This window comes from Corylus avellana, chromosome 8, assembly GCF_965113065.1.
Source record: "Corylus avellana chromosome 8, dhCorAvel1.hap1.2, whole genome shotgun sequence".
In the NCBI taxonomy this organism is placed as follows: Eukaryota; Viridiplantae; Streptophyta; class Magnoliopsida; order Fagales; family Betulaceae; genus Corylus; species Corylus avellana.
The window spans coordinates 10,345,754-10,358,195 of NC_142497.1; the positions used below are offsets into that span (position 1 = coordinate 10,345,754).

The 12,442-nt window shown below is 35.2% G+C and overlaps 1 pseudogene; it reads right to left on the reverse strand.

Annotated features, from left to right (window-relative positions):
* Positions 1 to 458: 458 nt before the first annotated feature.
* Positions 459 to 1,577, reverse strand: LOC132162911 (protein SENSITIVE TO PROTON RHIZOTOXICITY 2 pseudogene; annotated as a pseudogene).
* Positions 1,578 to 12,442: the final 10,865 nt, after the last annotated feature.

Here is a 12,442-nt window from a genome sequence, read left to right on the forward strand (position 1 = left end):
CTCTATTTGGTTAACATGGCATCAAACAAGACAAATCAATACAAACATAATACACCAAGTAACTTGCTCCATGTTACCAACATGTAAATCAATTAGAATATCTAGTGCAGACTTCTGTTTCTGGATGAGTAAGAATTTATTAAAAACACTGGAAGAAAAAAAAAAAAAAAGGTACCACAAAAAAACAAGACAGCCTTAAAAGCCAAAGAAGGCTTATAAAAGCAACCCTTACAAGGAGGCAAACATGCATGAGAGTTAACTAATTTGAATAATAATCTTCGAAATAATGCACCCAAAATGCTTGTTTCTCCTAAGAAACAATGTAGCATTTCGCTGGAAGATCGACTTCATAATTAGTATATATATTAAATTTAAAATGTATAGCAGACAGAAGAGAAAGAATTAATTAGGGTCAGATGATTCTGACCGCATAATCATCGATCTTTTCCTATCATCATTTATTGCATTTGGAGTAGTGCTTGATGGCGGTCTTCTTTTACTAGTTTTGACAAAGACTTACTTGCCGGGGAGTGGCCGACGAACAAAGTAACATGCCCCATGAGTTTGTCTTTCCTAGAAAATGTGGTACCGCACAAACATTGCCACTTCTGATCCCCACAGTGCTTCTCATGCGTCCTTAAATCCGACAGAACAGAAAACTGCTTCTGGTTGCATCGCTTGCAAACATACATCTTCGGGCAATGGCTCCTCTTGTAGTGATTCTTCACGCAAATCATGGACTTCAGAGGCTGGAACTTGGCATGCTTTTGATTCCACCGACACCCTTCTTGCGGGCACGAATATTTCCTCGGAAATTTCATCAAATTACTGTCTTTGTTAGATGGGCTTCCATTGTTATTCTTCATGGGGTTGCTCAGAGCAGCGCTTGTCTTGTATTCATCTCCGTGAGCTCTCATGTGCATTCTCAAATTAGCGTCTCTCTTGAATCCTTTCCCACAAACTTTGCAGTAATGGGTGTACTTTGCCAACAAATCCGCTGCGTCCAATTCAATGATGTCGTAGTTCTTCGGGGAAAGCCCTTCTAATTCTTCTCTCCCTTCCACCCTATTAACAACACTTCGATTTTCATCCTTGTTGCTGCAATTGCTGTTGTTGTAGGTTTCGCTGTACCAGTCAAGCGTGTTGGTGGAGTAGAAGCCTTGCACTGGCCGATTGCTGCCGGAGTTGGGCGGAGGAAAGCGGGATTGTCGGTGCTGGTGCGGCGCCATTTCGTCGTTGCTGGCGCTCCCCGAAGACGAGCCGAGAGCTATTTGTTGGCAGGTGAACATCATGGAGGAGGCTGTCATGATGATATCTTGGATGGCGGTGTTCATGCTAGCGACGGCTAGCGGTGTCGTTGAGTCACAGTCGGGGGAGATGAGGATGCTGACGAGGGACTGCACCTGGTGAACCTTGTCCTTGAGAATTGAGAAGCTGTAGAGGAGAGAGCTGGTTGGGTGAGATTCTGCGGCGGAGTTTCCTTCAAGAGAGGAGGAAACGACATCGTCTGGCATAGAGTATGCCTCCACCCCATGTGGGACGTTTGGGAAGGAAGAAGTGGTGGTTCCTAAAAGCATGTTGAAAATCTTGGCTGCCTTTGATTATTAGTACTGTATGTTATTTTCCTTAGATTGTTTTCAGGAGAAAGTGGGTGTTATATAGGGTAAAGCTTAAGCAGTCCTTTCCCTTTTGGCAACACATGAATCTATTGCTGAGAGAGATCGATGGAAGTCAACGTGCAGCTAGGCTTCGATCAACCCATCCCCACTTACAACCTCCCCCATGTGGGCAAACCCTAATTCATATTAAGAAAAGAGTTTTAAGAGAATTAACATTTATCTCCTTCAAACAAAACCATATAAATTGTCAACTGACAATTTTCTTACATGTTGGCCGGACATTATAGATTGATTGCAGCATGTCAGAGAAATTAATTAATAAATATGGGATTCTTTTAATAAACTGTGAATCTTTGTGCCTAAGTTGAAGGGCCGGGTACTCAAAATGGGTAAAAAATTGCTGACGCAAGGGATGATGGCATCCTTTTAAAATGTAGCGGTCAAGCTGAAAATGTATAGAATGTGAGCAGGGCATAGGAATAGCATGACGTGTCGCCAATCACAATCGACCAAAATTATAACTCTTTTCGGTCCTTGGCCCATGCGGCCAACGTAGGAGCACGCAGCTTTTGGATGAGCCATGCGCGTAGCTTAAATAATTATTTAATCTTTTTATTTAATTACCCGAAATTTATTTCTTTAATCTCTATTTCTTCTGACCCTTTTCTTCTGGCCATGCAAAAGCCTGAAATCAATGCTTATTTGCCGTTTTCGGTTGTTGCCACTTCCAAATATATAGATGTAGATATTTGATCTTTCGACTCACAAACTCAATTTTAGAATATAAATCATTTTTGTATATATATATATATATATATATATATCATTTTCATTCCAAGTTATTGTTATGCCAGTCACTCTTTTTTTTTTTTTTTTTTAAATAATTTTTTATTGAAAGAGGTGATTTTTAGTGGTAGGCCAATGGAATAGGGTGAAGTTTGTAGAACGGCAACAATTTTCTCCAAACCAGTTTAAATGGGTTCAAACTGGTTTGAAAAAAAATTATGTCCTTTGTGAAATTACTCTTTATGGAATTATTTTTGATCAAGTTTTATGGTATGCTTGTAAATCATGAGCAACATTAGAGCTATATGTGACTTCCAATTGATTACGGTGGCCTTTTATAAATGAGAGCTAAAAAGATGGAAATAATATTTAATTAAACTCAAGACTTTGTTTCTGATATTATGTTAAAGAGAAATACTATGGTTTGTTTGATCTTACATGGATATTGTTTTTTTAAAAAAAATTAGAAGAAAAAAAAATTACCCTATTGATTCCTCATATTTTTTTAAAAAAACAATACCCACGCAAGAGAAGGAGAATACCTGAAAAAATTATAGCGTTCCTCTATGTACCACCATTTAAAAAAAAAAAAAAATGAAACCCGGAAAAATGGTAAATTTAATAAATTAATTAATATGATAATAGGTAATTTCTCATTAAAAGAAAGCTAGGTAGGTAATTATTCAATCCTTAGACCTATGGGGAGATAATATTACTATAGCAATAAGCCAATAAGAGAGACAAAGTAGCAGTTTATAAGGGGAATTTCAGTGCATTGTGATTATGATATTTTCAACCAAGTAAGTTTGATGGAATCTCCGATGGTAAAGGGATTCTTTTCATAATATTTTTCATTTTATATTTTCTCTCTTTATTATAATATTTATCTCCGAAGTATATTGTTTGAGCACGGGTGATCGAGGACCACTAAGGACCACCTTCGCTATTAAAATATTTTTTGAGTAGAACACAAATATAAAATTGGCACCCCAATTGAATAGAGAAAAATATATATAAAAAATTGGCAAATAATTAATCATGATTAATTAATTAACTTGTAGATTGAACACAAAATACGTTAGGAAAAAAAAAAAATTATTCTCAGGAAACAATAGTGCTCAAATAATAGTATGTAGATTGAACACCACTCTAAACAATATTTTGAACAAGAAAAATGTATAACAATAAAGCAAAAGATGAGAAAAAGTTGTGTAAATCGAATTTCTAAAATCAGCATTTTATAAAACTATAAGAGCAGTTTATTATTGTTGAAATAACAATTTATAATTGTTGAAATTAAATAACAGTTTATTCCCTAAAAAAAATAAAAACAAATAGCAGACGGTTATGGTTAAAATATAGTGGTTGGAAAAACGGTTATGAATGTGAAATTTGAACAAAAAATTGACTATTGATATAGAGCGTGCCTCATGCAAGTATGCAACGAGCTTGCGAGCGCGGCCAATGCTACACATTGGGTGATACTACTAGCATGTACCTACCCTAAGCTATTCTAGTTTTAAAGAAAAGATACATTCAAAAGGAAAATAAATATAACACCATCTTTTTAAAAAAATAAATAAATACTAGCTAGAAAACAATAATGGCTTAGCTTGTAAATTAAGGTTATTAATTAATATCTTAACTCTTAAGGCTTCGGTGACTTTTGGAACACAATATTATACTTATTTTTAAATTTTACAATAATATATATAGTTAAAGAAATTAAACATGAACAACTTGGTATTCGCAAATGATTTTTGTGATCAGGTTTCAATTATTGTTCGGAAAGGAGATCTGTCGACTTGCTCCCCTGCTTGTCGAAGCAATATGGAACACAAAAACACATGCATCATGCATACCTAAGCCCTACGTACGTTAATCTCACAAAACTACAATATTATACATGTTGCCGCCTGCCTGGCCTACAAGAATCATGGGGGAGACCGGACACACACCGCTAGGGTTTTCTTTTTGGAAGCTAATATATATATATATTAATTCCCTTCCCTCATAGTCCTCAATGAAAACGCCATATATATTTGATATATTTTTATTTTCTTTAATTAAACTCGAAGGCATGTCTTCCCAAATTGTGATGATGTTAATGAGATTTGTTTGGAGAAGCACGCGTAGCCGCGTGGGTGAAGATGGGATTATTCAATATATTTGTCCCTTTCGATTGTTAAGTGCTCTTTTTTAATATCAAACAGAGGTGGGGTTCACACTACTCACCAAAACATTTTTCAATTAAATTAATATTATTTTCCTTTTTATTATTTAATATTACTACAATATTAAATATTTTATCTTCATAAGAAACCCAAAGCGTGTGTGCTTGCTAGCCAGGGCCGGCTCAGTGATTTCTGGGGCCTTAAGCGAAACATTTAAATGGGGTCTTATTTTTTTTTTTAATATTTGTATATTAATTAAATAATATTTATTTTAATATTATTATTATATTTAGAGTTCTCATTTTTATTAATCCTTACAAAAATAAACACAACAATAAAAAAAATCAATTATTTATTTATTTATTTATTTTTTATGAATCCTTACCTCTTTGATACACCTGTTTCAAACAAAACTCACCAAAAAAATTGACAAAAACTCATACAAAACTCACAAGAAAAATCAAGCATAGACATAAACATTACCAAAAAAAAAAAAATCAATTTTTTATTTTATTTTATTTTATTTTATTTTATGAATCCTTACATCATTGATATACATGTTTCTCTCCTAGCCTCTCTCTCTCTCTCTCGCTTAATCTCTCTCCATCACGTTTTATTTTGAGTGAAACTAAGAAAAAAGAAGATAAGAGGGGAGGCTGTCGACAGTGGAGAAGAAAAGAGAGAAAGAAAAAGAAATGAAAGAAAGTGGGTGGTTAGGTAGGGTTAAAATAATCTTTCAATATCAAATAATTTCGAATGCATAGGTAGATAGGCTCTTTTTAAGTATAAGGATATTTGCTTTTCTTGGTAAATTGGTCTTATTTTACCATGGACTTATTATATTGGGGTCTTATTAAATTGATGCATTTTTTAAATTACTTACTTATCATGATTAAAGACCTTAAGTTTTTATTAAAAAAAAAAAAAAAAATAGGCCTCATTAAAAAAAGAAAAAAAAAAGGGCCTTACATTACAAAAAAAAATATATATATATTAAAAATTTTTTTTGGGGAAAAAGTCTTTTTTTTTTTGGGCCTTATTAATCCGGGGCCCTAGGCGAGCGCCTCACTCGCCTAGTAGTCTAGCCGGCCCTGTTGCTAGCTATTAATTAGAAAATACATATAATAAGAGAGGATTGTCTTGTCCTCTAATTCTATAACAATCATGCTCATCTTAACCATTTCAATACACCCATTATATATATATATATATATATATATATATATATATATAAGGGTTTTTTTTATTACCTATGGTTTTTTTTTTAACGAATTATCTCTTCATTAATATAACAATCAAATGGGGCAAAATGCTCCGTATAATGCCAAAGATATAATTTGAAATCTTCTTAACTCAAGCATTATTTATGACATATATAATAACTCGCGAGGTTATTGTAAGACAATATCTATGAAAAGTCACCGCCCCAATGAGTTTCAGATCTATAGCAAATTCTAATGAATCATGTCTTTATCCGATGCCACGTCATTGATTCCCATGCTTTTTTTTTTTTTTTTTTTCTTATCAGTCGCAATTCCCTTCATGCCCTCTACCATAGTGACAATTTTTCTTTATGCCTGATAACTCCTCCTTCATCAGTATATGGTTTGCTCCCAGAAAAAGGAACCATAAGAAAATAAAGACCGATTGGAAACCAATTCCATTATTCTTAAGGATTCGTGAAAACAAAACCTAAGAAAATAAATAAAATTTCACCCTATAGATCGCTACTAAAAGCAGATCTAAAGATAATACATTCTTATTTAAAAATAATGAAAATACAATAGTAAAAACACAACACACCGTTACGCGTTCCACGCGTCACCGCCGGCCAGTCACTTGCCACTAGAATGCCCCCAGAGGACCATTGACACACGCGCCCTGGTCGATCTATAGTAGAGGCAGGAAGAAGGGAAAAGGAGAAAGGCAACGGGGAGGAGGGAGTTGTAACCCCCTGCCCCACTTTGCTATGCTCTCTCTACGCTGCTCTAGTTCTATGGTTTGATGGCTGAATAAAGTATGTTTTATGTCCAAATGAAACAACAATATACAGGTGATGTATAAAGGTACAGGGGCATACCCCCAACGAAATAAAACTCAGTCAAGAGAAAATTCCTCACCATGTTACGAAGGATACAAATTTACAATAACTCTTTTGAAACACCATCTCTTTTGTCCTCGAATTCTCTAACAATCATGCTCATCTTAACCATTTCAATACACCCATTAGTCTTATATATATAAGGTTTTCTTTTTTTTTACCTAAGGTTTTTTTTTTTTTTTTTTTTTGGTAGTGTTGGATAAAGTTTTATTTTTTTGAACGAATATAACAATCAAATGGGGTAAGACAATATCTATGAAAAGTTACTGTTCCAATCAGTTTCAGATCTACAGCAAATTCTGATGAATCATGTCTCTATACGTTGCCAAGTCATTGATTCCCATGCTTCTTCTTATATATATTTTAATCTCTACTACTAGTGCTTTATCAGTCGTAATTCCCCTCACGGCCTTTACCATAGTGACAATCCTTCTTTATGCCTAATAACTCCTTTGTCATTAGTGTATGGTTTGCTCCCAGAAAAAGGAACCATAAGAAAATAAAAGACTAATCGGAAACCAATTTCGTTATTCTTAAGGATTCGTGAAAACAAAACATAAGAAAACGCATAAAACTTCACCCCATAGATCGGCACTAAAAGCAGATCTAGAGAGAATATATTTTTATTTAAAACAATTAAAATACAATAGTAAAAACCCATGACACATCCTCGTGTGTTCCACACGCTGCTAGAATGCCTCCCGAGGACCATTGACACACGCGCCTTGGTCGATCTACAGTGGAGGCAAGAAAAATGAGGAAGAATGGGAAAGGAGAAAGGGGGGCGGGGAGGAAGGAGTTGTAACCCCCTGCCCCACTTTTCTATACTCTCTCTACGTTGCTCTCTTTCTATGGTTTGATGGTTGCATAAAGTATTTTTTATGTCCAAATGAAACAACAATATAAAGGTGATGTATAAAGGTATAGGGGCATACCCCCAACGAAATAAAACTAAGTCAAGAGAAAATTTCTCACCATGTTACGAAGGATACAAATTTACAATAACTCTTTCGAAACACCATCTCTAAAATCCCCTATATATAATCTTTGATGCCTTTTATTTTCTTGAGATGCAGTTCAAGGCCATAGAGAGTATTTATTGTAGCCTTAACAGAAAAATAATAATAATTTTGAATGATATTGCAAGGAACTCGATCTCTAGAGAATTCATTTCGGGTAGAATAGACTACAATAACTCATTTTGAATAAGAGAGGCCTCAAGTGTTTGATAAAATTCCTCCGAGGATTTCTCTATTGATGGATAGTCCTCAAATAAGCAAAGCTACTACAATTCTCCTACAACTCTAATCCAAACCCAAATAATACGTCCAAATCATAAGAGATAAGAGTCCAAGCCCAAATACCTATTATAAGTCCTAAACGCTAGTCTTCAACTCTTCTTGCGCATTAGTAGACTCCTACGCGGACTAGTGATTTTATTCAGTTTGGTAGCTCCACCCATTATGGGTCAAACGTTCATCCAGCATCAACGCGAGCTCGATGGTCTCTCTCAATGTATTTGGTTTTAACATCTGAATCCCCTCTTCATTTCGTCGTGTAATCCGTCCAAGAAAGTTCCCACAAGTGCACTTTTATGACCAATTTTCTACCCGGCCGCTTAGCAAGTTTTTCGAATTCAGCTTGGTAATCCTACAAAGACCCGTGCTGTTAAATTTTGGATAAAGCTTCATCATAATCTTCATATTCAGTGGGACCAAACGAACGACTGCTTCATGTTTGAAGATGTTCCTGGTAATGTCTCTCCTTTCAAGTCGGTGTGTCTTCCGCGTCCAATGCCACCACTAGTTGGCTTCTCCTTCAAGGTGGAAAGCCGCAAGTTAAACCCTCTATTCGTTGGGTATATTTTGGTAATCTAAATACTATCTAACATGATTCAACCAAATCATTGGATCTTCCCCCAAAAATTTGGGGAAATCGAATTGATATGTCGATTGGGGTTGTGTTGGGCGTGTGCCTCGTCGTGATTCATAAAGGACCATGGAGAACTTTTGGCAAGGGTTTATGTAAAACCCCGACTTAATAATAAGTCGCAAGTGAAAAATATCTTAATTTTTGGCAAGATGCTACTACATGATATAATATTATAATCATCATAACGGAAAATAATCATGAATAAGTTTTTCTTTTCTGATTTTTAACGCCACAAACTCATCTCAAATAAATATACCAAATCTTCTAGATAAACTTCAACTTTATACATATCAACATATATTTACAAACTATATTATACTATACATTAGAAATTTCTATTGCTTGTCTATCAAAAGGCATCACATACAGCACATCAAAATACAACAAATTGACTAAGAAAAGTCACTCATTCTCAAATGACTGAGGCTGCCAGTCAGCCTCATGCACAAAACCCAAGACACGCATGCGGGTCCTCATCCGAGTCATCCTCCTCTTCTCTGCAGTATCTGTAAAATTACCACAATTTACAGGTGGATGTGTGAGTCTATAGCTCAACAAGTTTAAGCATACTGACCATTTTATAATCTAAGCCATCTTTTAAAAATGCATCTATTAGTATTTATAACAATAGTTATTAGTCCACAGGTTTCTAAACCAAAGTTTGCCACCAAAATGTCGTAGTTGTTGAGATAATCATTCAAATAGATAAGGTTTTATATATATATATATATATATATATATATAAAGAACCATATTGATGTACAAATTTAATTGTACTCGCAAGCGCACGAGTCGTGTGCAGTAAAGTGTGTGTGCAAGTGCGAGGTCGAATCCACAGGGAGTCGTGTCGTGAAAACTAATTCTTATCTAAACTAATCCGATTTTAACCTAGTTCCGAAGTATGTCGTACATTTGAAATTGAAAACAAAATGAAATAATTAAAAGATAAAAATGGCACTAAGGTTTTCATAATCCACCTCACCAAATTAAAGCATATATTCTCACGTTTTAGTTCATAAATCCGACAAACAATTAAACCCTATGCATGTTCTATTGTTCCTATTGAAAGATTCAATGAATCCACCCATTTGACAAATGACAATGCATATCTAATTTAGTTCAAAAGATCCAATGTATCCATGCTTTGCACAAAAGACAATGGATATCCAAAGTAAATCAAAAGATGCAATGTATCCGTCGGATGAAACACAATGAATATCCAACTTCGGCACAATCAAACACAATTTTGTCATATAATTGAATTGAAACGAACATACATTACGTTAAGGTCAGAATTGTACGAATAGAACATGAAAACATAAAAGTAATCAATGGTGAGGTTTCATCTTCAACCTTAGTTGAAGATTTAGCCTCTCATGACAAAAGAAATCATAAAGAAACTAAATTACTTCATTAAAATTAAAAACTTACAAAAGAATTCGAGTTCAAAGCGACAAAATGCCCAAAAAACACGAAAACGACCAAGAACGGCGCCATCGGCGCGTCTCCGTACGTTTACAATGAAAAATAACGATATTTGTAAGCTAATTTTAGGGTTTCAGCGCTGCCAAGTCAGCCGAGTGCGCTCAATCGCACTCTAGGTGCGCTCGATCGCACTTGTGCAACAAGTTTGCTGTTGCGCAAGGCGCGAGTGCGCTCGATCGCACTAAACGTACGATCGAGCGCACTTCCAGTCAGAATTTGCCTACTCTTATGAAATATAAATTTGTAGATCTTCGAGTTAGCTTTCCAATGACACCAAGATCACCTCAATCCGAGCTATACAACTCAAGATATGGTCTTTTTAGTGGGACTCGTCGAATGAAAATCATCGCTCGATCCCAATTTGCTGCTAGTGCTCCATGAAGTGTCTTAAGCCGCAAATATCACCTTAAAGCCGCATTTTTCTCTTAACATCTCGCAAATCACTAAAACACGAAAACTAACCAAAAACATCAGAAATTAACACGGCTAAGAGCGTAACAAACATAAGTTAAAAGGCCCAAATATACAATATTTGGCACTCATCAAATACCCCCAAACTTACATTTTGCTAGTCCCTTAGCAAAACAAAATCAAAGCATGAAACATAAATCCTCTGTTGTGGGAGCGACGATTGCATTTAGCATATGCAACAAGCCTTTTAAACCCCTAGGCATCCCTAATGGACGAGTGAAGTCTCGTGAGGGTTTAACAGAAATGATACCCACAAACATTTTTAGCACTATGTCATTGACAAACACAATTTCCACACAAACACATGGTTCTCACATCATGAGGAGGTTTAACAAAGTAAACACCACAATCAAATCATCAAGCCAGCCACAAATCATTCAACTCAAAGGTGGAAATTTGAGACAACACAAGCTTCAATAGGTGTAAAGTGAGACTAACACAAAGTTAAGAGGCTTAAATTTATCTCAAAGTTTGGTGTACCTCAAAATTCATAGGAATTCACACAGAGGAAAACACCAATGGCTTAGATCAAGACATGCATTTATATATATATATATATATATATATATATATATATTTTATTATTTTTATTTTTATTTTTTGTGTAGGTTGTGCAATGTTCGGCTCCCTTAAGCTTTCTAATTGACCTATGTAACGAGTGTTGGGCCAGTGACTCCCAAACCAGATGGTTTTAGGGCACTAGATGTAAAACATCCCTAAGGCTTAATTACTCAAGTCAAAAAGGCTACGAGGCCAAACTAGCCATACAATCAACCAAATTGAATTTCTCATCTTTTTACGCGAACACTCAATGCTTAGTGAGGCATGAGGTCCGGTTACTCAATGAAAAGTTCAAACTGATGATGACACTTTTTCCTTTTTTTTTTTTTTTTTTTTTTTTTGGTTTTTTTTTGTTTTTTTTGTTTTTTGTTTTTTGTTTTTTGTTTTTTAATTTTTATCTTCAAGCCAAGGTTTCATCAACACTTCATCCTACAAATCACAAGGCACACCCTAATCGATCCAAATCTCATACCTCACAAACTTTATGCTGGTGTGCTTGTGATAATCAACTCAGACATGTGAAGTCTCTTTAATCCACCAAATGAGTCAAAGGACTCAGATTTCTAATGACATGCAGTGTTCAAAAAGTTAAACACACTAATGACATGCAAACCACAGTTATGATGTAACTCATGCCCAATCAACAACATAGCACAATTTTTTTTTTTTTTTTGACAAAACAAACAGATAAAAACAAACAAAAAGACACAAACAAACAAACAAACAGTGTGTTTGTCCACATCCCCAAACTTAATTGAGACATTGTCCCAATGTGGCAAGAGATACAATACCGTGGGATGAGGAAACTCGAGTGTGCAAAGGTCAGGGTGTCCCCCAAACTTGAACACCAAAACATGTGTCAAAATCTAATAGCAATATTTCCTCATAGAAACAAACATCAAAAGATTAATTGTTGTTAGAGACAAAAAATGAAATGACAAGAAATGAAATGACAAAAGGAAAAGAAATCAAAAATAAAGTGCGGAAAATAAAAAGAAAGAAAGAATACCGCACTTTCCCCGATCATTTGGGTGTCCAACCAATCCCTTCCACCCTTTCTTCTTAAGAATTTGATATCCCTCTGGAATGATGTTTTGCCGTCTCAAGTAGCCTAGTTGCTTGCTAAGAAGGATCTTCTTAGGAATATGGTTCCTAGATTTGTGACCTTGTGTGCATAGATCCTTGAGAATTTCAGCATGAGACGGCTCTTTGAGACATTGAAGAATTGAAGCTTGGGGCTCATAAATTGTCTCAAGAGGGATTTTGATGAAGGAGTGAGCTTCAGTACTCACTCCCTTGTCACTGGACAGATT